Here is a 27480-nt window from a genome sequence, read left to right as displayed (position 1 = left end):
TTCTACAGGCACCTTTTCTTGGATTAATAATTTACCTAAAGCAACACATGCTTGGAGTCATTTTAAAATGGAAAAATATTAGTTTCTTGTTCCCTGCATAAAGCAAACAGTAGTCTACTAAATGAGTAAACTCGAAGTAAATCTCAAAGTCATCTTCACTAGAGGAATGAGTCCTTTTAATCTAAACATGAAAAATTAGGAATTAGGGAGAGAAAATCATGTGTATTTTTGAAGTAAAGAGATTACTAAAAACACTCTATTAGGTATTTATTTAAGAAGCTAACTGTCATAAATTTTACAGCTCTTCTAAGTCAGAATTTGTGGAGATCAGATTCAGAAGGTATTAAGTTACTATCTGCCTTCAAAAGCTCACAAACAGTTCTTGTTGAATAAATCCTTGATAGCTATCAAAAACTGCATCCAAAGTTCAGAAGCTTCTTTGCAACAAATCATCTGCTCAGCACTGTCAGCTCTTACTGTCCACTGGTAGACTGCTAATAAAGCAAGCGCGAAACCTCAGCCTGTGGAGCTATCTTTAAGACAGAGGAGAGAGAGAGAGAGACAGCTTTCCAGGACTAAATATGACATAAGGCCAACTAACCAAGACTATGCTAGAGCTATATGACTATAAAAGCATAATTGAAGAAAAGGAGCTGATGGGGAGAAGTCAGAAGGAAAATGCTCGGTATTCCTGATGAGACCATAATCCTCTTCATAGGAACCTGAAATTTCCTGTTCTGCCCAGGTCCCTTTCAACAAGCGCTGTTTTCTACACAGGTCTGAAGGCATCCTTCTACCACAGTGACACAAGGAATTAATGCCGTTCATCCCCGTTCAGTCTGCTGGGTTGGGGGGGGGGGGGCGCGTTGGTGCATTTGTTTCTTGTTTTGTTTTGTTTTAATTCCTCAAGGTCCGGAGAATTGGACTATATTAAGGTAAAATTATGAAGGTAAATATAAACTCTTCCTCTATGCTCACTCCTCATAAGAATACAAGACAAGAGAAGATATTCTGCTTATCAAGCCAGAGCTAGAGCAGCATGTAGTACAAGAAAAGGCAAGCATCAGGTAGTTTTGGAGAATGACACTCATATTATTACAATGTAATTGAGTTCTCCATGATGGAGATAGATGGCTATTTACGTTCCTTATTTATCTACCCACCCACATTTGCACTTCACATATCAAGAAGCTGAAACTCTTGCATCATCCTTTTATCCAAGGGACCAAAGGTAGCAGAAAACCCACATGAAAAAAATGTGGCCCTGGGATATATGTTGAGCAGTTTTTCCGTAGATCTTATTTATTTCCTCCAAGTCTTCAATATCTAAAGCTTTTATGTATTCATTATCAGCAACATGTCGAGTAACATGATAACTTGACAAGGTTCTATTGAAGCAGCTTAGTGGGACATACAGTACTTACGCCGCCTGATAAGAAAACATTCAGAAAGGTCATATCCTCTGTTGTATTCCCTATCTCTCCAGGCAGCAGCAGTTGAGTTTTTTTGAAAATGAAAGTTTTGAAATATTCCTGGTAAAAGTGAGTGAAAGCAGTTTGGTTGCATTAGCACAACGATTATCAGTTGCTATTTCTGTTTTATCAATGGCCACTTGTTACATTCTCAAAGCTGGATATTAAAACAAAAAACCTTGCCCTAAAAGTCAGCCGTATTGACAAAGGATGATAATGCAATGAGTAGCTGGTCAGCTCAGCATAACCGTTGGATCTGGGATACAATGCTAAGATCCAACTGACTGATGGCTGGAACAGGAGAACGGGCCCCATCTTGTTTGCTCACATGCTGCAGAGCCGATGGTGGCACTGCAGACAGAGGACACTGCCACAAAAAGGGAAGCAGGGCACAAGATGTTCCTTAGAGGGGAGATTCCAGTTTATTGTTCTTCCTACGTGCTTAACTTAGGCAACTTCCCCACACCAGTTGCTACCTGGTGTAGAAAATCAAATTAAATTTGGAATAGCGCAGACCAAAATGTGCACCCTGACTATGGCTGACTTGCATTATACAGGTGGCAAGATGCAACTCTGATTCGGAAGTCCTGTGATATTCAAAACCTACCAAGTTTGTTCTGTGGCACTCACCGCTTTTGCAGAGCCGAAACAGAAATCAGGAAAAGCACGTACAGCCAGATCTCACTGATATCCCAAGATTTACTACTACCTGAACAGATAGGGCTTGGGGCCATCTCAGAACAATCAAGAACTGTGATATTCAAGCCCTGACATGCCTCATAACTAGAGGTTTAAAGAAAGACACTCGAGAGCCATATTTATCACACTTGCTCTTCAACTGCAGATTCTGTGACTCCAAGGCGAGCTTGGCCAGACCAAAGAGCTGCTTGCTATTCAGGTAAATGAACACAAGATGATAGCCAAGCTACCTCTATGTCACCACTTAACAGTAAGCTGCTCAAGCCTGTTGCTCTTCTTTGGGGGCATACTCTATATGATATGATGTACAATATGATAGATATTATGAGGGATATGGGGACACATTAATTTTGCTATATAACTTAAAGCATGCGCTTAGTCACAACATCTTTATTCAGACTCACTACAAGTACTAAAAACCCTTTAAAAGAAAATTTCTCTAAGCATTAGTTTCTGGTGGTTAAAAGCCTCCTATATTTTCTAACATGTCATGCTGCTTATTCCATTGAAAAAAATTGAAATGATTAGGTCATCTTGATTGTTACTTTCCTCAGTCTTTTACTTTTCCTTGTACATGCAGAACTCTTAAGTGGGTTTTGCAGGAAGAAAAATATAGATGTAATTATTGGACTTTATTAGATAAAATGTTACCTTTGATGAACTACACTAAAACAAATGGTTTGATTGTAAATCTAGATCACAGCCAGATGCCACTAGCAAAATAGTTAAATGAATAATAGGAGGAAGGGGAAAAACACTTTTAGACAAATCAAAAAATCTTCATTTACATAAACACCTGCTCATACTTGAATCTTTTGAAAGACAACTACCTTAAATCCTGGAAAATGCTGCAACTCACTTAATGCTCAGATATGCTTGTTTCTTCCTCCACTCAGAAGGCTGCTGAGATCAGAATCAGCAGATGAAGGAGTTGCTGTCAGCTGTCCTGCCCTTCCTTGTGATAAGACACACTTGAAGAAATGAGAGAAGAGAGGCAAGTAACCCTAATGACCATTTCTCTAATTCTGACTGGAAATCAGTCTGACCATCAGTTCTCAGTGTGTTTTCATTAAGTCTCACTCAATGACAGAAGCCTAATTATTTATCACATTGACAACTCCAATACGTTAAACTAATGTTGAATTCTCGGATTCAGTCAGCGAATGGCACCAGATTCAAGATGGAGAGCAAAACACTCGCTGCCCTTAATTTGTGATGTCAAGCCATCTATGACCATTAAGAGTTACCATTAAGAGTATCATCTAGGGTAACCCAGCGAGGTTCCACTTGCAAATAAAAGTTGCTTTCACACCACAACTGAGGTCAAGGTGCTGCTGTGAACAGTTAGGGTTAGGAGAGCAGGTAGGAGAGTAGTGCCATATTTTATTGGCAAAGAATGATTTCATCAGATCAGAGAGCAAACGGTAGCTCAAGGCGAAGTCAATATCATGCTTCTTTTGAAAATAAAAGCAAAATTGCATCTAGAATCCGATTCTGACTTTGTGCCTGGCCCTTCTCTTTACCATGTCTCAGCAGTATGCCTGGGATTTTAAGAATATGCGAATGATGACTGGTCTGAAATCATGTACTAGGGCTTACTATTGATCATAAGACTAAACTATCTGGCTTTTCAACAACTTTATCTGTTGTCCTGCTGTGATCATTACCACTGTCTTTTTTTTTTTTTTTTAATAGTTTAGTAATAAGCAATGAAACTCCTCCTAGCAATGGTGTTAAAAGTGCAGATAGGGGTCTCAATTAACAAAGGCCTCTGCATGCTCCAGTGTTCATACTGGGGGAAAAAAAACAAGGCAAACTCTATCCTTTCATTGATGACAGTTTTATCATCTACAGAATACTTGCATACGACCAAAAACACATCTTAACCCTTAGGGTCAGAGCAGCTATTCTTCATTGAGCTTAAAAGCAGATGTTTAGTTTATCCTGCATTCTCTCCTCTTGCTCAGCAAGAAGATGACTCACTTGATATCTTTCTTAACATAAAAGGAGAGGGATAGAGACGAATGTCCTAATGTATACAGGTAAGAAAGATGTTAACTTGAGATAGAAACTGTTAATAAACTATTTCAAAGGCAGTTTTAATCACATAAAGAGGTCTAATTAAATGAAAAGCTTTTCACAGGGAGCTTCCTTGACCTGTTTGTTCGAAGTTAAGACTGTTGACTGAAGTCTCACTTCAGGACTCTAGGATGTGAAAGCTTTGGGATTCCTCTCTGGCCACGTTTGATTCTTACTAGATTCCCTACCTCATGCAAAAAACATCACAGAGGGACATCGCCAACCTTCAGATCTGAATGCATCTTTATTGGGAAATACCACTCTGCTGTGCTGTACACTTGGAAAAAGAAGTGTGGAAGCAGAAGGCTCAGGGTACAACAGCAGGCAGCTCCAACCACAGTTCCTGAGCTCCCATGCCTTTTCAGGCATGCCTTTTCCCTACCAAGGCTCCTTTCTGACTTCAGCTTCCATTGGGAGATGGTAGCTGCCATCGAGTGTTTCTGCAGCAGGGCAGAAAACTCGGAGTTATGTTTTTGTTTCCAAGCACAGTAACTTATATTTTTTTTATTTATAAGCTTTTGCTTCATACAGTGCTCTCTCTGAGAGCATTCACCACTTAGCGCAATAATCCCTAACGTTCTTTCCTGAGCACAGGTCTTCAAACTGGCTGCTTTCAGTTGATGTGGCTCCATTAACAACCTCTTCTAGGCTCCCATAAGCCACACAGAGCAGAGCTCTAAATAGCACAGGCCATTCAGCAAGGCAGAATATCTCATATACCTGCAAGTCCCTGGCAGGTAGATCCCTGCAGCTTCTCACTTCCTATTATCTCAGCTCCTCCACATGCCACATAACCAAAGGAAACGCAAAAAAAAAATTTTTTTTTTAATATCTTAGCTTCTTTAAAGGATGATGAGGTAGAGAGCTTAAAAGTAAGGATTACTAGGCAGACCAACATGGGCAATGTTGTTGAGGTTGTCTGCTACAGACCACCTGATCAGGAAGAGGTAGATGAGGCCTTCTTCAGACATCTGGAAGAAGGCTCACGTTTGCAGGCTCTGGTCCTCATGGCAGACTTCAACCACTCCAGGATCTGCTACAAGGGCACAAGCAATCCAGAAGGTTTCTGGAGTGCACTGATGACAACCTCCTAACACAAATGCTAAATCTGCCACACATAGTAACTTCTTGAATCAGAAATGTAAACCCACCTCTGTTTGCTAGAAGACTGCTGGAAAACCTGGTATCTGCTTATCCTAGAAGTTTGTCTTCCTCCCTGTCCCCGCATTATAATGTTTAAACATATGGCAAGATCCACATACACAGAAAAATCTTGTTGAATTCATGCAGTTTAACAAAAAGGTAAGCTGATGGAAATGGATACAACTTCCATTTAAGAAACCTTACAGTGTAAAAATCTGTAAAATCCTGAATATTACTTGTTCCTTTAAAAAAAAAACAAATCTAGATTTGAGAGAATCTCAAATATATCTTTGAATTCTTGAGCAGAGTCCTCAGCAGAAGTAAGTCAGCCCTGCTTCACTGATCCCAGCACTTGCATTGAAACCTTTACATTAAGGGTAGAAACCCTAAAACACTGTCAGCAATCTTCTTAGGAGCTGTGGCTCCTTCTCTGGAGAGCAACTGTCATAACATGTTTGTACAGCAACTAGCATACACAGGCTATGACCTTGACTAGGATCCCTACACTGTTAGAAATAAAAATGATGCTGGGAGGCTGCGGAAAGCACATTATTCTATTTAAGGTTAGGAATAATTGAACCTCCTAGAAATAAGTTCAGATATGCAATTCTTAAACAGCGGAGTGGGAAGAATCATGCACTGCAGTCATGCAAGCACTGCAAAACACGCTTTAGGTAAAACCCCTCCCCAGAGCTCCAGCGGGAGAGTCAGAAGAGTCCTGACAGTGGAGCTAATTTGGGAGGAAAGCAGAGTCCCAAAGAGCCTATGCACAACGGGTTTGGGTTGCAAAACAAGCCTCAGCCTAGTCATTCTCAGAGATAAGCTCTTGCAGGCTGGGGGTACAAGCAGGGGCCCTCTCGTGTGTGTATTTGAGGTTTTTGTAGGGTGTATCTCAAGGAATACAAAACATGTAGTTTTCTGAACACGGAATTAAGAACCTCAGGCAGCAGTAGAAATACTGATTCCACACAGTATGCATGGAATTTCAGTACAGAAAAGTACAGGAGGTAATCATCAAGGGTAGTTGCTTTCAAATGGCTTCCCAGGGTAGGACCTTTCATCACCTATTAGCAAAGCTGGTAGTACTCAAACAATTGTCTCATTCACTTTAAAATGAATTTAAAATATTTAATTGACAAATGTAGGAACGGCTGAACACCTTAATCTTGATTGAATGCAATGCAGGTCTTGGAAGATACTGTGATAGAATCAGCTTCGTCCTTAGTTTATAAAAATAGAAGAAGAGCTGAGAGATTTTTTGTTTGTTTGGAACGGAATAAGGGATGTTTGGCTTAGAGTAAGGAAGAAAGGGTTTTTGTTTGTTTCTAAAGCAAGAATTAAATTAGAGACAAAACTAACTGGGATTAAAAAAATGAGTCCAGGCCAACTCTATCAGACCTATGTTATAAATCAGTTTGTTCTTTCTTTTCGGCAAGAAGAGAGATCGCTGAAGAGATGAGTTCTAATGATTAGTCCTGCATTTGACATATTTCTAATAGCATGCAACTATCAGGTGATATGCCAAGATTTTACATGCATGTTTCTTGGGCAGGACAAGTGAAATGAAAGAGTGATGGAAACCAGAGGAAAAGGAGGCAGATGATGGGATGAACAGAGGAAATAAGGTTCTATCTTTAAACCACTTTGCAGCAGGATTACGACAATTTTGATTTTCCATTTTTGCATTATTCAGAAATATGCAGACATGAGAGATTCACTTAAACTACGGTCTGGGTCCATAAACTGAAAACTTCTTCATTTAAAAACTGTTTGTAAGACATCATAAGCATGTGAAAACAGAAGCTTGGCAGGGTAGCCCAAAACAACCTCAACCACAGTATTTGTTGTCCAGGGAAGTCAAAATATAGACTTCACTCCATTCACTCCATACACTCCCTACACACTGCACAAAAATCTGGGTCTCTTTGAAAGATTAACCACCATTTATGTGAAATGACTTTAAAAAAATGCCCACTCTCCATTAACTACTACAGAAGTTCACGTAAAGCTGGGGTCTTTAAATTCCTTCAAAAAACTTCAGAGAAAAGATAAAAAAAAAAAAAAAAAAAAAAACACTGCTAGAGTCACATGATCCTTCAAGACACACAAACAGGAAGTCATAGTTAATTTTCAAGCAGAACCCTATAAAGATGTCTGACAATTACTAAACAAGTTCAGAGTGTCCAATCTACTTTTCAAAATTGAATTAGATAAGTCAAAAAGATGGTGAGAAAAATTCCAGGCCTCCATATCTCCTCACTTATGGATCAGCAGAGCATTCATGAATCCAACCCTGTGTGACAGCTAGGATCTGAGCATTCTACATTATTACTGTACTGTAGTTCATTTAATGATGTGCTGGCTTCTCTTGCATTTTCCTCATATAAAAGTTAAGTATCCACTACAAAAATGAATCATCTAAACTCCAGGTAAAAGCTATCACAGTATGAAAATAGAAATCATGCTGTGAAAATGATATCAAATGTTATATAAAAAGAGCTATCCTATTGAAAGTGTTTGTGGTTTGTAGTTTACCTCCTGTTAGCACCTCTCTCTGTATTGATTTCAAAAACCTGTTCAGAAAGCTAAACTCAGAATTTTTATAAAAGTATTTGTAGAGTTCAGCCTGTTAGCATCTTTTCATGAGTGAAAAAGCAATATATATTAAACACGTATATACAATCTACATAAGAAGAGCATTAAGTTTGCAGAGTGAAGCATTCAAAAGTTTCAAAATGTCATAGTTAAGATCCCTTGTGCAATCTTAATTCAAGCCCCAGCTCTGTGCATGTCCATTATGATATGCTGTTTGACTGTACAGTGACCTCCTTTCCCCGACCATCCCTACAACATTCATCCCAACCAATGCTTTAACTCCAGCCTGACCACAGAATCTTCACTTACTGCTTGCAGAGACTAGGAAACAGGAGAGGAATAAGGCAAGGGACTAATCCAGGGATTGGACGGTCACAGGGTTAACACTCTGCTCTTGAAGATTTGGGTCAGTCTTCACCACTGGCTCCTACAAAATACCAGGCAAGTAACTTGCACTAGCCTTTTCATAGTGTTTATTTGTAGTATCTTCACTTTCTATGTACTGAGAAAGAGTACCCAAGAAAGAGTACCCAAGCACAGAAGACTGCACTCAGCAGCAGCAAGCTGGAGTCAGTGGGCAGCTTGGTGTGAACATATAGCTTGATTAGCACTGTGGAGTACTGGGAAAACATTAGATGCCTCCTGTCTCAGACTCTGAATTCAGCCACTCCCTGCTCCCATTCCCCACATGTGAGAGTAGAAGAGCCTTACCCAGTCATCTCAGAGCAAGTATGTTTTGAAAATAAATATATTACTCTTTGCAAAACAGATAACAAAGAAAAGCCCAGCAGGAAATTAATAATTCTGTGCTTAGTCTTGGTCTTGAGCAGTGTGCAGTAATGTAAGCCTGGGACTACACCAGCCACAGCAAGAATAAAAACATTTTGGAGCTGTACTCATTCAGCAAACACCTTCTACAGAGCACACAGAACGATGCAGGGGTCCATGGGAAAAAACAGTGTGTGACCATGTAATTAGAGACAGTATCAAAATGTATACACAGAAGGAGGCCCAATTAGGGCTTCATGGACAGCCTTTAAAAAAAAAAAAAGAAAATCAAAAAAAAAACTTTGGAGTGCTTGGTTTGACTGCAATGCTTGTTTTTGTATCCTTTTTATGTATAATTTCAGAGGTTATTAAAAATAAATAAATAAGGGGAGAGAAAAAGAAAGCCTGAAGAAGTCCACTGTCTGGAATTGTACTGACACTAAAATACAGGGCTGGAGCTTCATGGTCCATAGCAGGGGTTTCAGCCACCTGCGTGATAATAGCAGCAGTAGGTTGCGCAGAGGATCTGGTAGAGGATGGCTGGAGAGAGACAGAGGCTCCACAGGTGCCTGCTGGCAGCACAGGAACGCTGGGGGCACCATGAATCCTGGCATTCCCTCTCAGGTCTGGAGACAAATATCCTTTAGTCACCATCTACCACTTTCCATTGCAGATACTTATCTCCCATTTTCTTCCCCACTTTCAGTCCTTGTCTTCATGCCAACCTCCTTGCACATGCAATCCTAAATTCCTCCAGTCCTCCCAAACCAAATTTCCCACCTCAGCCTTCCATTTAACACTCTGCTCTGACTTCTTCAGATTCATCCAAGTAGTATTTACCCCTCCTCTTACTCTCATTTGTTCCTTCCAGTCTCTCTCCTACACATTACCCTCATGTTGCCACTCCTGCCTCTCTTCTTTATGTTCCACACTCCTGTTGTCCTGCCATCCCTTGTACCGACATCAGCATTTCCTGTCCTTATTTCCACAAGTTCGTTCTTATCCACTCTTAGGTCCCAGTCCTAGCCAACTCCTTTTCCAGACCCTCAACCCTGCAGTCAAGTACATTTTCCTTCTCCTCCTCCTCGGCCTGAGCTACAGTAAAGAGAACCCTGAAACCACAACAGCATCTCTCTACTTTCAGCCGAGATGGTCTGCACTGCATTCGGCACCAAGCTGACGCAGTTACCATCAGCAGCCGCAGAGCTGCATAGAGTTGTGCTGCACAGACCTATGACTGATGCCACAGTAGCCCAAAAAATAACCCTGGAAGAGATTTGCTTAACCTGTACCATACTGTGCTTGGTGTATATTGTACAGTGAATTTAGCTAATGAATTCTAACACCACGTTACTGCTCAGGTGAAAAAATAGATTTTTCAGTTTTCTCCCTAATGGATTTTTGCTAGAATAGCAAAAAAAAAACAATGCTCCCACAAAATTTTTTAGACTGAGTTTAAAGAACAATGTGATGGAACTTACCTGGCAGATAAAAGAACACACAACACAATGTATTTTCCCTTCTTTTTTTCTGGAAAGAACAGGACCATTTTTCTATAATTTTGAAACAAAGTGGGCTGATGCAGGCATCGAGAATAGAAAATTTCAGCACAGATAGTGCTGAAATTATATAAATAAAAAGTGGATAAAATTATACAAAACTGCAAGCAAGGTTTTAAAATGGAACACTTAAGACAATATCGTGTTACACTATTGGCTCCTTTTACTCCAGACAGAAGAACTTATATAGGTATTTATAGCCTTATGTAAGTTAAGCACCTAAGCTAGGTACCAAGAACATGCATTTGACATAACCTAGACCTAGCTTGAGATCCATGTTGTTCATTATGTCAATTGAACATGCAGGTCAGTGCTCAATATACCAACTGAAAAGCCTAAAAATCATCTTTGGCTTGTACTATGAGAAACATTATTGGACTTCTAAACCGTAAAGGATATAGAATGTATTCTTGGGAACTCAGATTGTGAATGAGAACATATTTCAGTTATTAAAAATGGAGGGAAATGAGAACAAAATATACTTCTATAGATACAAAGAACCAGAATACTTAAGTGCTTACTCCACAGCCGGAATATCGCTGGCATTTAGGCACATATCTGAATTGCTTGAGAGACCCACCAGACAGCGGGTGCTCTCATGATGTGGCCCCACCTCCTAGTATAAAAACTACCATCATTGCAGTGACAGAAACGCACAGAGTGAGCATGAGCGATGCAGTCTGCAAGTGCAGCCACAACAGGGCCAGCTGCCTGGGCTAAGAGAGTCCTGGAGGGCAGTTGCTCAGGTATGATGCCTGCACATCAGTGGGACAGCACTGGGTGGGCTGAAGGGCAAACCATGCAGAAAATAAGATGTATCAAATTCACAAGAGTGTGCAGGCCAGTACAAACTGTAAGAGAGCTGTGCTAAATCAAGGCTCCTCTTGCACAACTACTGGAGTATGTTATAGCGATAGGAAAGTTTAATGAATGTAACGCTGATTAATATAAGAAGCTAAACTAAATGAAGCAGTGGAGCTTCTGTGAGCAAGACCTTATGCATTTAGAAAGCTAAATGTACATTTATGGGCAGCTAAGCACACTGATGTGGTCTTCATCAAATCAAATCAAAAAGACGGAAAAGCTCCAGCTAAAGACTGGAAAACTTCTGTATGTCACATGTATGCCCCAGAGATGTGCTCACCTTTACTTCTACGATTTGCCTATGAGGACAGTATGTACCTTTTCCAGTGCATCCACTCTTCCTACAACTCTCTCAGCCAGTGAGGTCCCACAGCTAGCCAGGGAAGTTGCCTCCAGGCCAGTCCCCTGCTCCTCTGAGACACTATGATCCAGAAAAGCAATTAGCATGGTCACATAACCAGACTTTGGAACTTCTTACAGTCCTGCTTCATCACATTACAAGAGAGCCAACTGCTTAAAGGCAAAGGAAAGGTCATTCGTTTCCATTACAGAAACTTACAGAGCCTCTGGAACTTCCAAATATTTTGTGTTAAACACACAACATATTCTGAATGTTTTCCATATTAGAAAGAAAGCCAAACACAGCTCTACTTACAGCATGAGTAAACAGAGCCTGCAAGCCAATGCCAGATGTACGCCTACAACGCTAACTCCATTTCTCTAGACAACCAGTTCCTAAGGAAAGATATTAGGAGTTTGCCTGTTTAGGGCTGGGATTATACACCACATCCTTGAAAGACTGGAGATGGACCGTGTTTACCTATGCCCAAGTCTCTGCACCTGAAATCACTTCTCTGCTGCTTCCACATGTTGGAAGCACCTAAACTCATCAGCTGCTTCACTTATTTCTACTTCTTTTAGCTCTGAAGTAGTACTTCAGACTTCTTATATGAAGGTTAGAGTTTGGCATCCCACCCCACTGAATCCAGAAACTGTCTGTCCCTCTGAAGGACTCAGTCCCCAAAGCATTCTTCAAGCATGCTTAGTATCACCTAAAAATCAGGTTCCCTACTAAATGCAGTATGTATGGAGACAGATTCTCCTCTGGAAGCTAGAGATCAAGTGAAACAGCGCAAGGATTCAAGCAACAGAAAGCCTGCAAAGGAGGCCAGACTGAATCCAAGCAAGTAGTGTCATCCAGGAAAGAAGGCTGCGCTGCTGGGGCTGCTATGATTGAGTGATCCATAGGACCCATGATTTTGCAAAGGAAGCTAGAACTACAAAAGAACTTGATACAGATACATTGATAGGGATAAGGTTTGATATGACAATTAATCAGTTCAGCAGAGAATCAGCAGGGATTTTTTCCACTCTGCAGTTAGTGCACTTTTCACTCTTTGACACTACTGCAATGTTCAACAACACCATGTGTCTGCAGAAGACACAAGGGTTCAGACAAAAAGCACTGCATGCAATAGCACCAGGTAAGGCAGACTCTAATGAGAACAGTGCTTTATCCAGGTAGCCACTATGTGGAGCTACTAAGTAAGAAAGGTAAACGGAACTTGTTTTGATTCTTAAATCACCTTTGATGATACCAGAAACCCTGTTTAAATCTTCACACAAAAAGAAACAGTTTAAGGGGTCAGAGGAGTAGCTCCAATTGGCCTTGTAACATGCTTCTATATTGGATTACATGCAGCTGTACTTATTACATGAATGGTTAAACAATTTTACCATATAAGGAATCATTTTATTCCAACTGATTTCCATTCCATGCTTCCAGTAGTTAGGCTGTGCCATGCCCCATTGTACGTGCCTAGAAGTGCATGGCCATGACTAGAACCGTTTGAGAACTTTACTACAGCTGAAGTTCTTGTGGAGAAGTCTCAGGAGAGCAGCTGGGGTTCCTCCACTGGAAGGTGAGGCAGCGTCAGCCACTGAGTTGTTGAAAATGCCGCATTGCCTCCTGACCATAACTAGTCACTCTACTAGATCTATGGGATTGGCCATTTTTCACTGCCTGTCCCTGGGAAATTGTCAAGTGGAGCTTCACTGGAATCCCTTTGGTTCATTTATTCTCCAGGCCACTAACAGAGCCAGAGAGCTGATATCAATGTATTACATCAGGTGATACCACACAGCCTTCCCTGTCACACCCAATCCAGAAAGCACCCTCTATCATCTAGCTCAGTACCAAGGAAGAGCTCCAGGATGGCTGAAACTCAGGCCTGGTAAGACCAGAGTGATACAAGCTGGAAGCTGTACCGGAATCCAGTTGCTGTGGGATGTTCCTCTAGCAGCTGCACAAGAAACATTCTTCACCTCGCTTCCTATGTAGCCAAGGGACTGAAACCATTTACCTCATGCACAGAGTTCATTTGTGCTCTTGACATATTCAGGACAGTTTCTTGCAATATCCGCTATGTGGGGATGGAATTTAGGGCTATCTTGAAAATTGCACTGTTGCAGAAATCATCATCTATAGAGTGAGGCTTCTCAGGGCCAGCACGCCTCAGTAGATCTATGATCACCTACTGGTTCCACACCACATTAAGACACTTAATGCGTTGAAAAGAAACGCACACAAAAAAATACAGGAAGGACTCTCCCTTTCTGGCAGCCACAGAGCCATCACTGAAATCACGCCAGTTGCATCTCTCTTACCAAAACCAGTGAGGTGTGGGGGAAGAGCATTCTTAATGCGTAGCCCTTAGCACTATAACAGAGCCTATCTCTTGTCTAGAACAGGCAAAGCCCACTGATCCTCAAGGGCAGAAATGGAATCTTCAGGGAAATTGCATTATCTATTAGAGTGGATGTGTTGTTAAGGAAAGACTTAATTTCATTTATTTTGAGGGGATTTAGAAGCATATCATTCAGATAAATTGAAAGGAAGAAAGAGTAATAAGCAGATTCACACATGGGCCTAGTCCAAAGCACACTGAAGTCAGCACTGCAAATATGTTGCACATTTATGACAACATCAGGAATCGTGACTGTTACCTCTTCTCAGGAACAAGCTAAAGGAATGTCTCCATCTAGCACAGTCAATAGGAAAAAGGTGTAATTGCTGACTCTGACTCAGTGTTAAGCATCAAAATAAACTGGACTACTTCATTAGAAATTCAGTTCCTTGTGTATAGTTCTAAACAGAATATTTAGGGATGTGAATCTAGCTATTTATCATGGGACCTTTGGTTAGTCATGCAGTAAGCTAACTTAATGCTTTGTGATTTCCATATGCATTAGTCCATGACAAGACATTCAAGTCATAACTCCACTTAGCTGAAGAACATCTGCAGTGCATGTGAATGGACAGAAATGCAAAATCATGTGCCCTCTCCTCATTGCCACTTGAGGACATTTAATAAAAGGGGTGTGTGGGAACATTAGGAGAATTCAATGCAACGTCCTTTGCTAAATATATTCCCAAGTTTTGGGATAGGACTTGGCTGCAGTGGACAAAGCAGTATGTTTTTGTGCAATTATACAGTGCTCCAGTAATCCCAGATCACTTACAAAAGCCTTAACTGGAATTACTAGATAGTTCATTAAAACTATTGTCTCTTCAAAGCTCTTGTAGCACAATCTTCTACTGATTAATTGCACAGAGCCAGACTTTCGACTTTTAAGATCTTTCCTGAACATTCCCCTACAGTATTGCCATCAGTTCCATGAGACGCTACCAATTTGGCTCATGAAAGGTGGTGAAGTTAAAAGCTTCTTTCATTGAGATAGTCCTGTTAAAAATTAAGTCGTGTTGTTCCCAAACATTAGATATACATATATATTTCTCAATAGAGCTTTGTAATCTTTTCAAATACTGGAAGGTCACTTATGTTTTCAAGGCCGTTTAGCAAGGTCAGGTTGTAATGAGCTGCAACTACTTTATTTGTGATTTGTGGCTCTGAGGGATTAATTGTCCCTACTCTGTCTCATCCACAATCTAAGGCCGAATTGTCAAAATGATCCATGGCTTTCGTCCCCAGGCCCATGGTTTCATTATTAAGGTGCGTTCTAATCGATAGTAGCATTTTTAACATTTTGCCCCTTACGTTTTATCAATCCTTATTATCTAATGACCAATACTGAACTGGCACAAGGTTTTTCAGAAACACACTGACAGATTACAACAGGCAGTCACATGCATTTGTAATTAGACTTCATTACCATTATAAGTGCTGAATGGGAGCAGAATAGAAAGGCAGAAAGAATGCACCCAGTTCCGAAGCTTGTCCCATTGCTTAGAACCCCATATGAGTCACCCTACTAAGTCCTAATTACAAAAAAAAAGATAAACATAACTCAACAGCAAACAACAAAAAATTGGGATCCTTTTCAGGTTAATATGTTCAATTTATTCCACTCCAGAGTCAGAAATGATATCAGGAGCTTTAAGAACTAACAGGCCCATCCAGAAATTATGAAGTTTTGTTTTGACAGAGAAAATACCCACTGCAAAATAAAACAAAATTAGCCTGTTACATTTAGTTTTCTTAAATTTGATCATTTTAATTACTTTGACTCTTTGTCAAAAGTTTAGTCTCTTCTCATATTGATGTGGTGAATACAAACATTAATTTTCTTTTTCCTTCTGCTGGAAACTGCAACTAAGAAAGATAACATTGTGCACCCTGATCTAAAATCATTACTGGCTTAGAAAGAAAGGTGAGGGGACAGATTCTCAGGTGGCGTAAGCTGGCCTAGTTCCACTGAAGTCAATGGAAATACGCTAATTTACCTGTGCTGAACATCTGGCCCAACAGTGGTCATTAACAGAATATTGCCCAAGAGTAACATTTTCCAGGCTACAGAAGAGACGAAATAGTTATTTTAAATTTCATAGCATTCATTCTCCCTCCTTTTCTGTGATGAGGGGTCCTGGGCTGTGTAATGAGATGGCACGCTCTGGCTTCCTAGCTTTCTTATTCAGGGAATGTGGCCACCTTTTCAACCTGACCCTGTCAAAGGAAGCAGCACTTCTATCCTTGGACAGTGTGTTAAACTGCAGACTACATATAAACACATGCATGAGTTTCTGTAGGAAAGCGACACCTAGCATTTCACTGACAAACTGAGAGCATGCAGAAATTTAGAACTATAGTTAAATAAGCTAAAATTCATTTATTTGCCCACACTTCAACTAAATAGTCAATATTGGGTCTAAACTGAATTTTTAAACCCCAAACTGAATGAAGTCCTAATTGTGCAATCCTGAAAATAAAAAACTCTTGCTGACTTCAGTAAGCCCAGAATTTTAACCATGAAGCCCACAAATTTGGTATTTTTATGAGATTCTGGTGTGCGTGCTGGTGCCTCTCAATTCGTATGATCATTTTGTAGTCTATTAATAGATTTCCTTTTTCAAAAGAACTTCTAAAGCTGATTAGGAAAAAAATCTCCTGAACATCAATTTAGTCTGCACACACCTGAAATAAGGGAATGGCAGGCATGACTCTCTTTTCATCTCAGCAAAGACTTGGCTGTGATTTCTAATACAGCTATCTTAAATGGCAATGCAGCCATTTCATTGCTGATCAATGCAAGCAAGCAAGATGTGTTATGAAGACTTGAATGATTTACTTTGACCGGCATCTCATTGTGCATCAAAAATCAGCACTACCAAAAAAAAAAAAAAAATCACCACTAATATTTTTCAGCTAGGACAAATAACTGCTTCAGACTACTTCTAAGGCCCAGCAGTATTTTCTTCAAGACAATGGAGCACAAAGGCCTCATCTAAAACAAAGGGAGACATTTCTGCCTGGGGTAATTCTGAACTTCTAAAGGATACTTTCATTTTATGAAATTTTACTCCTAAAATCTATTCTGTTTACACTACTTGGGGCTATGGGCTCATTTTCCCTAGTCCAAACTGAAGTGTAAGGTATACAGAATAGGTGAATGCAAACTCAAACCTTTTGATATATGCAGCGAGGTACTTACATAAGTTAGCTTGTTAAAGAACTGATAGTGTGTGTTTATGCTGACTTTTGCTTGACGAAGACCACCATGAAAAGAAGCACCTGCCTTCTCACCCTTTGGCCTTACTGTACAAGAAAGAGAGGACACTGACCATTTTCCTGGAGAACACTCCAAAGCTGCACTTTTATCATTATTCTCAGAGAAGTCCAAGAAATTGCTAATTCTCTGAACATTAACGGAACATAAGAAACTTTTCTGCTTTGCATGAAGAAAGGCTACAGACAAATTTCAGTGCCAAGATGCACTGCACCCTGCAATCCCCAGTTACCAGTTAAAATGTTTATCAAGGGTGCTTCTAGAATGACACAGGCATGTTTCACAACTCATACTGAGACAGATGACTCTCCTTCAAAGAGACTGTTTGCTAAGCAGCAAGGGAATGAGATGTGGCAGTTATTACTACAGGGTAAGGTCTCTTTTATTAGATTTTTTTAAATTCACTCCAGCCTCCTAGGCTTTGTCCACACTAGCAAGTAAAGCAGTACAACAGGAGCAGGTCTGTGGACTGCAACAGGTTCTGAGGAGCTGGCAACCAGACAGGTGCGTTGGGCCTTCTACATACAAGAAGCTCCAGGCTGTTCCCACAGACTGAAGCCCACTGACTGAGGGAGGGCACTACACATGCTCCTCTTCTGGTTTATCTGACAGGGAACTAGGCATCCCTAGAGAGAATTACGAGACTTAGGAGGAAGACTGTCAACATTTAAATACTGCCTTCAATAGAACTGCTTTCATATGAGCAACTGTATGTCCTTCCATTTCACTTCTTCTCTTGATTCTTCAAAAAAAATCCCCACTGTGTTTGCTCAAGTCACTGTCTGTTACTCTCTATAGCATTTGAATTCAACAAGAACAAGCTAATTAGGCCAGCAGCCATGCTGTATCCAATTTTTTCAGGGTAACCTTGTCAAGTCCAAGCACTCAATCTGTAAACCCAGAATGCTCTTACTTCTAACCATAAGATATCATTCTTTACCCTGACAGAAATAAATCCACTTAAACAATGAAAGAACTTAGAAAGGAATTTATGGGAAAATAATCACATGCAGCCACTGAATCAACATAGAAGAGATAGAAAGAAATTACCATCAACATTAAAAAAAAAAAAAAAAAAAAAAGACCACCAAACTTTCTGGTGAATCCATTCAGTATTTTCCCAAAATGCAGAATAGTTCAAGTCTTGGAGAGTCCACAACAAAGCAGTATCTGCCTAGTGACATCACAGACTTCTCAGCAGGCTGATCAGGTTGTCATTCCTCTATGGACAAAAACAACCATGGCCTTACTTTAAGTGAGTTTCTAAAACAGGCAGTTAAACTATCCTTTCAACAGCCTCAGAAATTTCACTGGGTATTAGGTGCCGAAACCCCTCTTAAACACCATGCAAATACATACTATTTTCAAAGCGTGACAGCCCTGTGATGGTTTTGGAATTGAATTCAGGAAGATGTTTAGTAAAACTCAAATCTTACAGAATATCCACCTGTTCTGACCATGGCAGTCCTGAAAGAATTCCATCAAGACCATCTGTATGTTGAAATTCTGGACTAGCTGTAAAGTTTCAAGTGTGTTTCCATACAAATACTTTCCAAATAAGTAAATCATACTCCAAGTGACCTGAATCAAAAACAGGTATGTGCAATTATTTGTCAGTAGTCCCAATCTACTGAAAACAATCCCTAATTTTTAGTTAAGATAAAATGTTTTTCACTGCTCTTGAAAAACTTATCCTAGTCCTCCAGTTTTCATTTGCATGAAAAGTAATGTTTCTATTTCAACAGTCTTACCTGATTCCAAAATGCAAATAGTAATGACTATAAAAGTATAGGTAAGTTTGCCCTTTCACAAGATGAATATACGTGGTTTTGGTTTTTTGTATTTCTGATGAGGGATTTTCCCCATTGATTAAGAAGGCTGTGTATGATAAGAAACAGATTCAATAACAGAAGTTAGAGAGCCAGACTATATTTCTGCTGTTTGTCCATGCAGTCAAAAGGTGCCTTATAACAGCAGCATTATCACATACCTGTTTTAAAGCCAGTTTTCTATCAGCTTTTAAAGCTGTTATATAGAAGATGCTGAATTCTATTCTAGTTCTCTTTGTAGCCAGTCATTTTCATTGCAGGGCAATGACAAGATTGAGGAACAGTCTCGAAGACTGTTTCTGCAGACTTCACATGGGTCTAACTCAAAAGTCAGTGGAAGTCTAGCAGCCCATCGTACAGAAAGGGTTCTGCTGGGCATTCTTACTAAAGCAGGACTTCCTCACTGAAGTTCAGGGGCTCCCTTTTACAACATGGTTATGCACACAAGAATGACCGACAACTTGCACGCAATTGCAGGCATGTACTGAGAACTATCTTGTTTCTGAATTACTCATTGATAGACAGTGTTATACAATATACCTGGTTAAATTAAAATTATACAAAGATTTATTGACATTGTCTGTTTAGAGATCCTATCGCTATTGCTGAAATCAGTGCAAAATCCAGTTTGAAGCATGTAGCCTGCTTTCTTCTATGCATTTTCCTCCTGCTTTCTTGGTAAATTACAAACATCTAAACTCATAACTGTATTTCTCTTTAAAAGAGTGGCATGGTAGCTAACACTGGGCAACGATTAAATATGAAAGGACATAGTTTTGCAGATATCTGAGCGAGAAAAGACACAGATTTGAATTTTCCAGAGTCTGTAAAAGTTTAAGCTTTGCCTCTCTGTATTTTTTTTTCTTCTTCTCCCCCCTCTCCAAATGAAGTCCTCTGGTACGTTCAAGATGCTGGTGCAATTTACATCCTATTTTTAAAGTTTGTCAAAACATGGAAAAATGGATGGAGGGGCAAGACAAGCATGATGAACCACTGAGCCACTCTGGCCAATCTGTGAATGTTAGAAAATTCTGAACCAGCTGTAACTGAAAACATCAGCTCAGGTATAAATTCACTGAACCAGTATGACCTCAAGCACAAAGTTCTAATTATTATATGCTTCATAGGTTCTCTGATCAACAGAAAATGTACAAGAAGCAGCAGATACTCCTGAGACTTTTAACTTCTCCTACATGTAGGGACTTCTGGCAGTAGCAAAAAGCACTCTTGCTTCTGCTATGTTTAAGATGTTTTGTATTTACAGTAGTTTGGCATGAAAAGTAGCCTGTGACCTAAAAGGCTGAAAATACTCTATCATGGAACAGTCAAATGATCAAGCTATTTCCTTTTCAAGTACTTCTGATTATTCTTGTTATTCTAATTTGCAAAATACACAAGACCATAACTGTTCTCTAAATCCTTTTGTAATATTACATCCTTCCAGGATTGGCTCCATTAATAATGTGATATGTAAAACAACAACAGCACTTATTCCCACGTCCCTCTCACTTTTTCCAGATTACAAAGTGTTTTCTAAAATATGGCAAGAACTTTGAGTATGGTGGAGCTAGATGTTCAGCTTCACAGATATTCTGAGTGGGGTGTTTAGCAGGCCTTTAAAAAAAGCTCCCTCTTCTCAGGTTCTGTTCCACTACACTTACTGGGCTAATAAGGTAGCAAGTATTTGCTCTGCAACACAATAAAAAGGGAAAGGGAATTTTGGGCCACACATACCAGGCAGTAACCTGCTCTTGAAAAAGTTACGCAGCAACTTTGTCACTGCACAGAATAAACTAAATCTTCATTTTGATGATTCCACCGGGGGGGTGGGAAAGAAAAGAAAAAAAAAAAAAAAAAAAAAAAGGATTTTCTTTTTCCAATTAAAATAAAACCAGCCACTACTAATGAACCTACAAAGGAAACCAAAACCTACAGGCCAAATCAGGGTTAGGATCATTCTGTTTAGGGACACCCAGAATTTCAAAGACTTTCTCAATTCACTCCAGAAATAGCCCCACTAGATTACCCCTGGAGTGAGGTGCTACGCTACAGTAGTACGGCCGCCAGAGTCCAGCCTTATTAACACAGGCTGAGACTCATCTAACCTAACTTTAGGCATTAAAAGGCTATACATTTAATTCTGTGTGTCACTGTAGGCTCTTCTACAGTCAATGGAGAGAAACAGGCATCTCCAGGGGGCAATTCATCTGACCTGCTTATTTTAGGCTGAGATGAATCACTCCCTAAAGGTGCCCATTTTTTCTCCATTGACTGTAAAGTGAATCTAGGGTGACTTCCCCAGACTTAGACATCTACATTTTTGATGAAGGCATCTGAATTCCACCCACAATTTTCAGAGTTCAAACCAACATTTCTGACAAATCAGCAGGGTTAAGTATCTGTTCTGTGAAACTGAAATTCTTACACCAAACTCCCAGATTATGTTTCTGCTAGCTTTCACAATCCTGTCACTTATAGGTATGCTGGCTTTGTTTTAATGGCTTGTAATGTCAAGCCAAAAAGATGCCACAATAAAAAAATTAAAAGGCAAAAAATAAATTTAACTCCAACTCCTTCAGTAATAATGCTTCGTTATTTCTGTCCTATTCAGAGCTAACTTCCACAGAATAACTTTTCTGGAACCATCAGTGAAGCACTTTCAGTACCTATACTATTATTATTATAAAAGCAAATGCAGCAAGCATCTTTCATCAGTAACTACATTTTTCCTCCTGACAGTCTGACATGGAATTTCAATTTTTAGTTTTAAGCCTTTGTAACTTCATAGCAACATACAAATCAAGTACAGGATACTCTGCCAAAAGAGAAATTGTTCAGTGTGCCTCTCTTTTATGATACAGGTTTTCCAGCTACGTACTTCTCCCATGGGATAAGCTGATGTTACACATTCAGAAAGGACCTTTCAGTTATTATTTTTGGACAGATGATCCATTAGAGCAATACCCACCATCAGCACTGAACGCACGGATATACTCTATACCTTAAGGCTAAATGAGCCCTCAGATAGAATATAATCCATGATACATTGGCACTTAACTTTAATAACAGTCCTGTATGTTTTTCCTTTAATGACAAACTCTTACCATATATGTCCTTTTCCACTGACGTACTCATCTGTCCCCTACCAGGTCTGAACTTGCAACATTATTTCTGTAACACACAAGCAAAATGTTCTTTTAAAGTATTATATAACCATCTTGTTTACTTTAAGTACATTTTGGATATTTTTTAAAAAGTTATACCTAAAAAAAACCTATTAAAATAGTTGTTAAAATGATACACAAGAAAAAAAAGAGAAAACAAAAGGAAAGCTATGTTGAAATATTCTGTATTCACTGCTAAAGAGAGATCCTTTATAATCTTGTTCTTTTTTTAATATATCACAATATTATCACTAAATAAAAGAAAATAAGTTTTGGCACATAACCAGCTAAAACAATCAGAAAATTAATTAGTTTCATTCCAGTCTATCTATTTCAGTCTGCCTAACCTACAATTTCACTCTGTACTATGTTGTTACGTTGCAATCCATTTGCTCCAAAATGTGCCTGCAGCAGTCCGTCAAGTTATTAGGTATCTGATTACTGATCTTCCTGCAGCAACCCTGTAGCCGATTCTCCTCTCATGCACATGTGAAGGAAGACTCAGATCACTAGTTTGCATAAAGCTGAAAGTAATGATATCACTAGATGTCTAACTGAAACTGGAGCTGTCATCTACCAATGCCCTATTTACTTCCTGAATTTTGGTACATTCCCATAGCTGTTTAACTACCTGCAATCAGATGCTACACTTAAAAGTACTTTTTTGGAAGCATTCTGCAAATTTTTGGCCATGATTCAGAATAGCAGTCCCACCAAGGAAAGTATTTAAACACAGGCTTAGCATTAAACCCATGGCTTATCTCAGATGGGAATGGCATGGTGTTTTCCTGGTAAACAAAAATGAGTTATTTTTGTTATAGGATATACTCTACAGCCAGATCTAAGACATAAATCACTAACGATTTCTTTTTTAAAGCAAATGCTTTATTTAACTGGCTGCATGGTTATCATAGGGAATCACTACCACTACACGCTGAAGTTAGGAAACCAGATAGAACAGAAACAAACCGTACATTTACCTGGATACTGAAAACATCAACTGCTATATAAAAGGCAGAGCTGTCAAGCACTGTTCCGAAGCACTGCCTTCAAAGCAGTTAGAAACTTCCCTGATGACAAGGTACAGCAATCTAGAATTGTCAAGGTGGTACCTGCACTAACTCTAAATAAATCAGGCTCTGACCAGTCTGAAAAGAGAACAGGAACGGGATCACTGGATCACACTGGATTATTTAGCAGATTCTGTATAATAATTTCTATGGTCCTCGGCAGACATATCAGCAGAAGCCAACAGTTTCAAAGCTTCAGATGGCCACGCACCTGAAAAACCCATACCTTAACACTTAGAATGGTCTAAGCTCCTTGCTCTTGAAAAACTGCTTAAAGGTGGATTTCGTTTCCTCATTGTATTTGAACAGCCAGCTCAGTTTTGGGAAGCTAAATTTGAAAGAGCTGACAAGAATAGAGGCAGAAACAGAGAGCTTTTCCCCAGCAAGAACCCTACAGAATAAGTCTGCCAACGGTCACCACGGCCAGCCCAAAGACCGTTACTAGGTTGTAACTGGATAGCCCACAATAAACAACAGTAAAAAGAAAGCGCACACTGATTAAAATTGTCTAATTAAAGTTAACAACTGAACTCTGTGAGATTGCTCCTTTGTCTTAAGGTTTCTCACTCTTTTATACGTTCCCAAATCCCTCAACACATTTCCCTCTCTTAGAGGAGGTGTTATATTCTCCAAGCTCTGAAGCACCATGAAATATTTTCTTAAGAAAAACAGCAACTTTGTTCATAGCTTTACTTTTATAGATTAATTTAGACTTGATTCCCCTTCAAACATTCTATATACTAGTAGCTAATAGACTACAAATTTCAATTAAAAAACCCCCACAAACTTACTATGTTTATATTATACAGAGGGGAAAAAAAAAAAAAAAAAAGAACATGTTTCTGAAGAATGGGGGCAAGGCGCGAGAATTGCTTTTCAAATGCAGTAAAAATAAGAATTTTGCCCTTATGCTGAGACCTTCAAGTCAAGTTTCATGCCAGGACAAGTTTTTATTATGAAGATATAAGGTCCTAGAGAAGTAGATTTATAATGGGCATGCTGACACTAATTAATAATGCTTATGAGTGTCCATACAGTACAACTTAACGGCATTGAGTAAGTCCCCAGAATTAATCATGAGCATGTGGCAATGTTTATTTCCAAGCAACTGGTTTGATTAAAGACAGTAAAGTCATAGGAGCAGGTGTCTAATGTCTGTATATCCCTGCAAAGCTCTTGGGTTTTGGTTACTGAGGAGAGAAAGGAGGAGGTAGTATCTGCTCAGGTATACACATCCTATAAATCACACCATTTGGAACCTTGGCTCTTGGAGTAAAATAAAATGTCTTGATATAAAATTAATAACAATTAAGAGAAAATACTTTCTCTGATAGCTGTTTGGCGGTACAGGCACAAATGAGCTAATGGTCTCTGTCAAATTTCTAAAAAGAAAAGGTCAAAAGCAATCTCATCCCCAGTGCCCACCTTCTCTCACCATCCAAAGTGCTTTCATGTTGGCACTACCTGCATAAAAGTAAAAACATGGAGCAAAATTTGGCCCCACTGAGATCAGTAACAATTTCCACTGAACTTGCTGGAGACACGATTTCACTTGTGGAGAATAAAATATCTCAAATCAAGTTTTGGTCCCCCTTGATCAAGTCTGAAGTCCAGCATGTTTATAAAGTGATGATGAGAGGATACCTGAACTTACATGTGCCATGCTATAGTTTTCCAGTTCATACATAGGAAAGCAAGATGTCTATTTTAGGCAGTTTGCAGTCTAAAACCAAGGCCTGCGAAAGTTTATGACCGAACTGCCCTAATTAAGTAAAAGGCATCCCTCATAGGAAAAGAGGTTACACTTGGATTGTGGAAGCTTACTAACTAATGCTCACAATTTTAAGATGAGCATCACTTCTACTGCAAGCCAGCACATTTAACACACACATTAGCTGGTTCTAGTCAATCCTAGAATGAAAGGCATCCCTATAATAAGCCACCTGAAATAAACATTTTTTTTTAACCAACATTTTGGACTAGCTACCAAGAAATTCTTTATCAAAACACATGGGATTGGAATGGTAGCACTGTTTCTGTCCTTACTGAAATATTTCAGATCTAGTTAGTGCAGGTGATCAGCAGTCAGGCCTTAAAACAAACCCATGTGTAACTCAGAACAGCCACAAGGCAGTTCTAATTTGTATAATGCCTGTTGTCTAGAGTTCATCAGATCACTCTGATATAAAACTTTTCCATATTTAGTGCTTCACTGAATAATTTTCAGCCCTGTGAAATTTAATTCAAGTCAAAATTTCACATAATATGGATATATACAAAACACAACACTAATTTTTTCATATAAAACATTCTCTTATTACTCTTAACATGATGTCGCCTTGTTTTCAGAAGCACAACAAATTAATTTTATTACAATTTCATGCATATTCAACTTGAATGCGGGGGGGGGGGGGGGGGGGGAGAAAAGCTCTATATTCCGTAGCCTTTGAACTGAAGCAGCAATAGACTGTTTGGAGATTTTCCTATTGATAAAAAACTCTAAGTCCAGGTAGAAGATAATTGTGATAGCCACTTCCCTCTTCCTTAATCAGCTAAGCAGGCAACTTTAGCAGCTGACCAAACAGGCATCAATGACTATCAGCAGATGAAAGAAATCACCATAGTCTTTTTCAAAGATCGGCTGTTAAGTAGCTTCAATGACTTTTCAGGCAGCCTACCTGGTTTGTTTGCAGCATTAATACACTAGTGGCTACTTATGCAAAAAAGGGGAAAACTAATTAAATTTGTTTATGTATGTTATCGTGTGGAGCACTCATTTCCAGACATCAAGCTATGAATCATTAAATAACTGCTAAATTGGTCTCCAGGGATAGATCATGCCTCAGAGTTGGGCAGGCCTCCGTCCCACCAAAGCCAGGTGTGCTCTGCAGTGAGCAGGCATTAAAACTGCTTTAAAGGCCATGATTTGGGTATGCAGCCAGGCCTCACACTGGGAGGTGAGCGGTAGGAAATCATGAAAACAGTGACAGCCTTCCTGTCAGAGTTACTCCTCTGTTTGATTAATGAGGGCATTTGAAAGACAATTAGCCAGAGCAGGTTTGGCTGCAACTAGCTTATCAATCAGGCACCCTCTATTCAAAGCACTAGTGCAGTCTTTTGTTTTTCTGTTGCAAAAGAATTGTATCAGCAGTACACAAACAACGAGGGACCTCTACATGGTATTTAAAAAGACCAGAGTTGACTGTAGCGAACCACGAATGATACAGTAAAAATGTTTTGTAAGCCACAAGCTACTGACTACTGGCAAATCACCACTACAACTTTCATGTTATTGGTTTTTAGGTTGTGTGTGGAGAATTAAAGGCTGCACAGCTACATCAAACAATTTCAAGTTTCCAAAAAGCAAGTTTAAGCTAAGTTACAACAAAGAAACCCAACACAAACGATTGCATCCATAAGGAAAAAATAAAATATTCTTTCATAGGAAAGCCTATTGTGAACCCTACTCTCTGAACTTCCACGTTTCAAACATGGATTGTTTCCACTTAACAAACAAACAAACAAACAAAAAAAGAATTTGGTGCAGTAACTCAATTTGATTTATTCATTAGTAATGTTCTCTTATGGCTTTCCAATAAAAAATTAAGCATAATATAGCATAAACCTACCTTTTCTTAGACAGCTGCTCTCCCAGCAGCATGTTTCATTGTTTTGGTTTAACCGGGGTAGCGCTTTGCCATATATAAATGATCAGAAATATGGAATTGACTATTTAAATCCTGTCAGTGCTTTTCCTGAAGATTTTCTTTTCCATCAGAACTATTTTTATCAAACACCTGCCAGAACTAAGAAAACTGTGATTTTACCTGTGTATAAGTAGAGCCGAATTACTGACTAATGTACTTAAATTACTTACTCAGCTAGTAGTTTTGAATAAATCCAAGACTGAAAGAGTAGGATTGAGTATGAAGCCTGATGTGCCACTTTTCCTTGCAGTTCAATTTTCCCTGGTAATACCAGATCAGAAGTATTTTTAATGCATGACTAGTGTAGTACTAAGTGGATATATCTGGAATGTTAGGAGGCTAATTTTTTTTTCACCTTGCTATAATCTATTTCAGAAGTGAGCTCACAAAATAGCTATATCGTGTGTGTGTGAATACAGACCTAATGAAGTAAGCAGCAAATTAATCTCTGATTAGATTAACTGAAGTACAAAGACAGAAGGAGCTTCAGCATAGCCTCTCTCAAGT

General features: G+C 39.3%; 1 long non-coding RNA gene across 1 annotated transcript in view; it reads right to left on the bottom strand.

Annotated features, from left to right (window-relative positions):
- The window catches only part of LOC112985718 (uncharacterized), a 176130-nt gene extending 153927 nt beyond the window's left edge, over positions 1 to 22203 (bottom strand). The window contains exon 1 of the long non-coding RNA XR_003259807.2: positions 22137 to 22203. This is a non-coding gene — a long non-coding RNA (uncharacterized LOC112985718). The remainder of the gene's footprint in view (positions 1 to 22136) is intronic.
- Positions 22204 to 27480: the final 5277 nt, after the last annotated feature.

Source organism: Dromaius novaehollandiae, chromosome 5, assembly GCF_036370855.1.
Source record: "Dromaius novaehollandiae isolate bDroNov1 chromosome 5, bDroNov1.hap1, whole genome shotgun sequence".
NCBI lineage: Eukaryota > Metazoa > Chordata > Aves > Casuariiformes > Dromaiidae > Dromaius > Dromaius novaehollandiae.
This window is presented reverse-complemented; position numbering and strand designations above follow the sequence as displayed.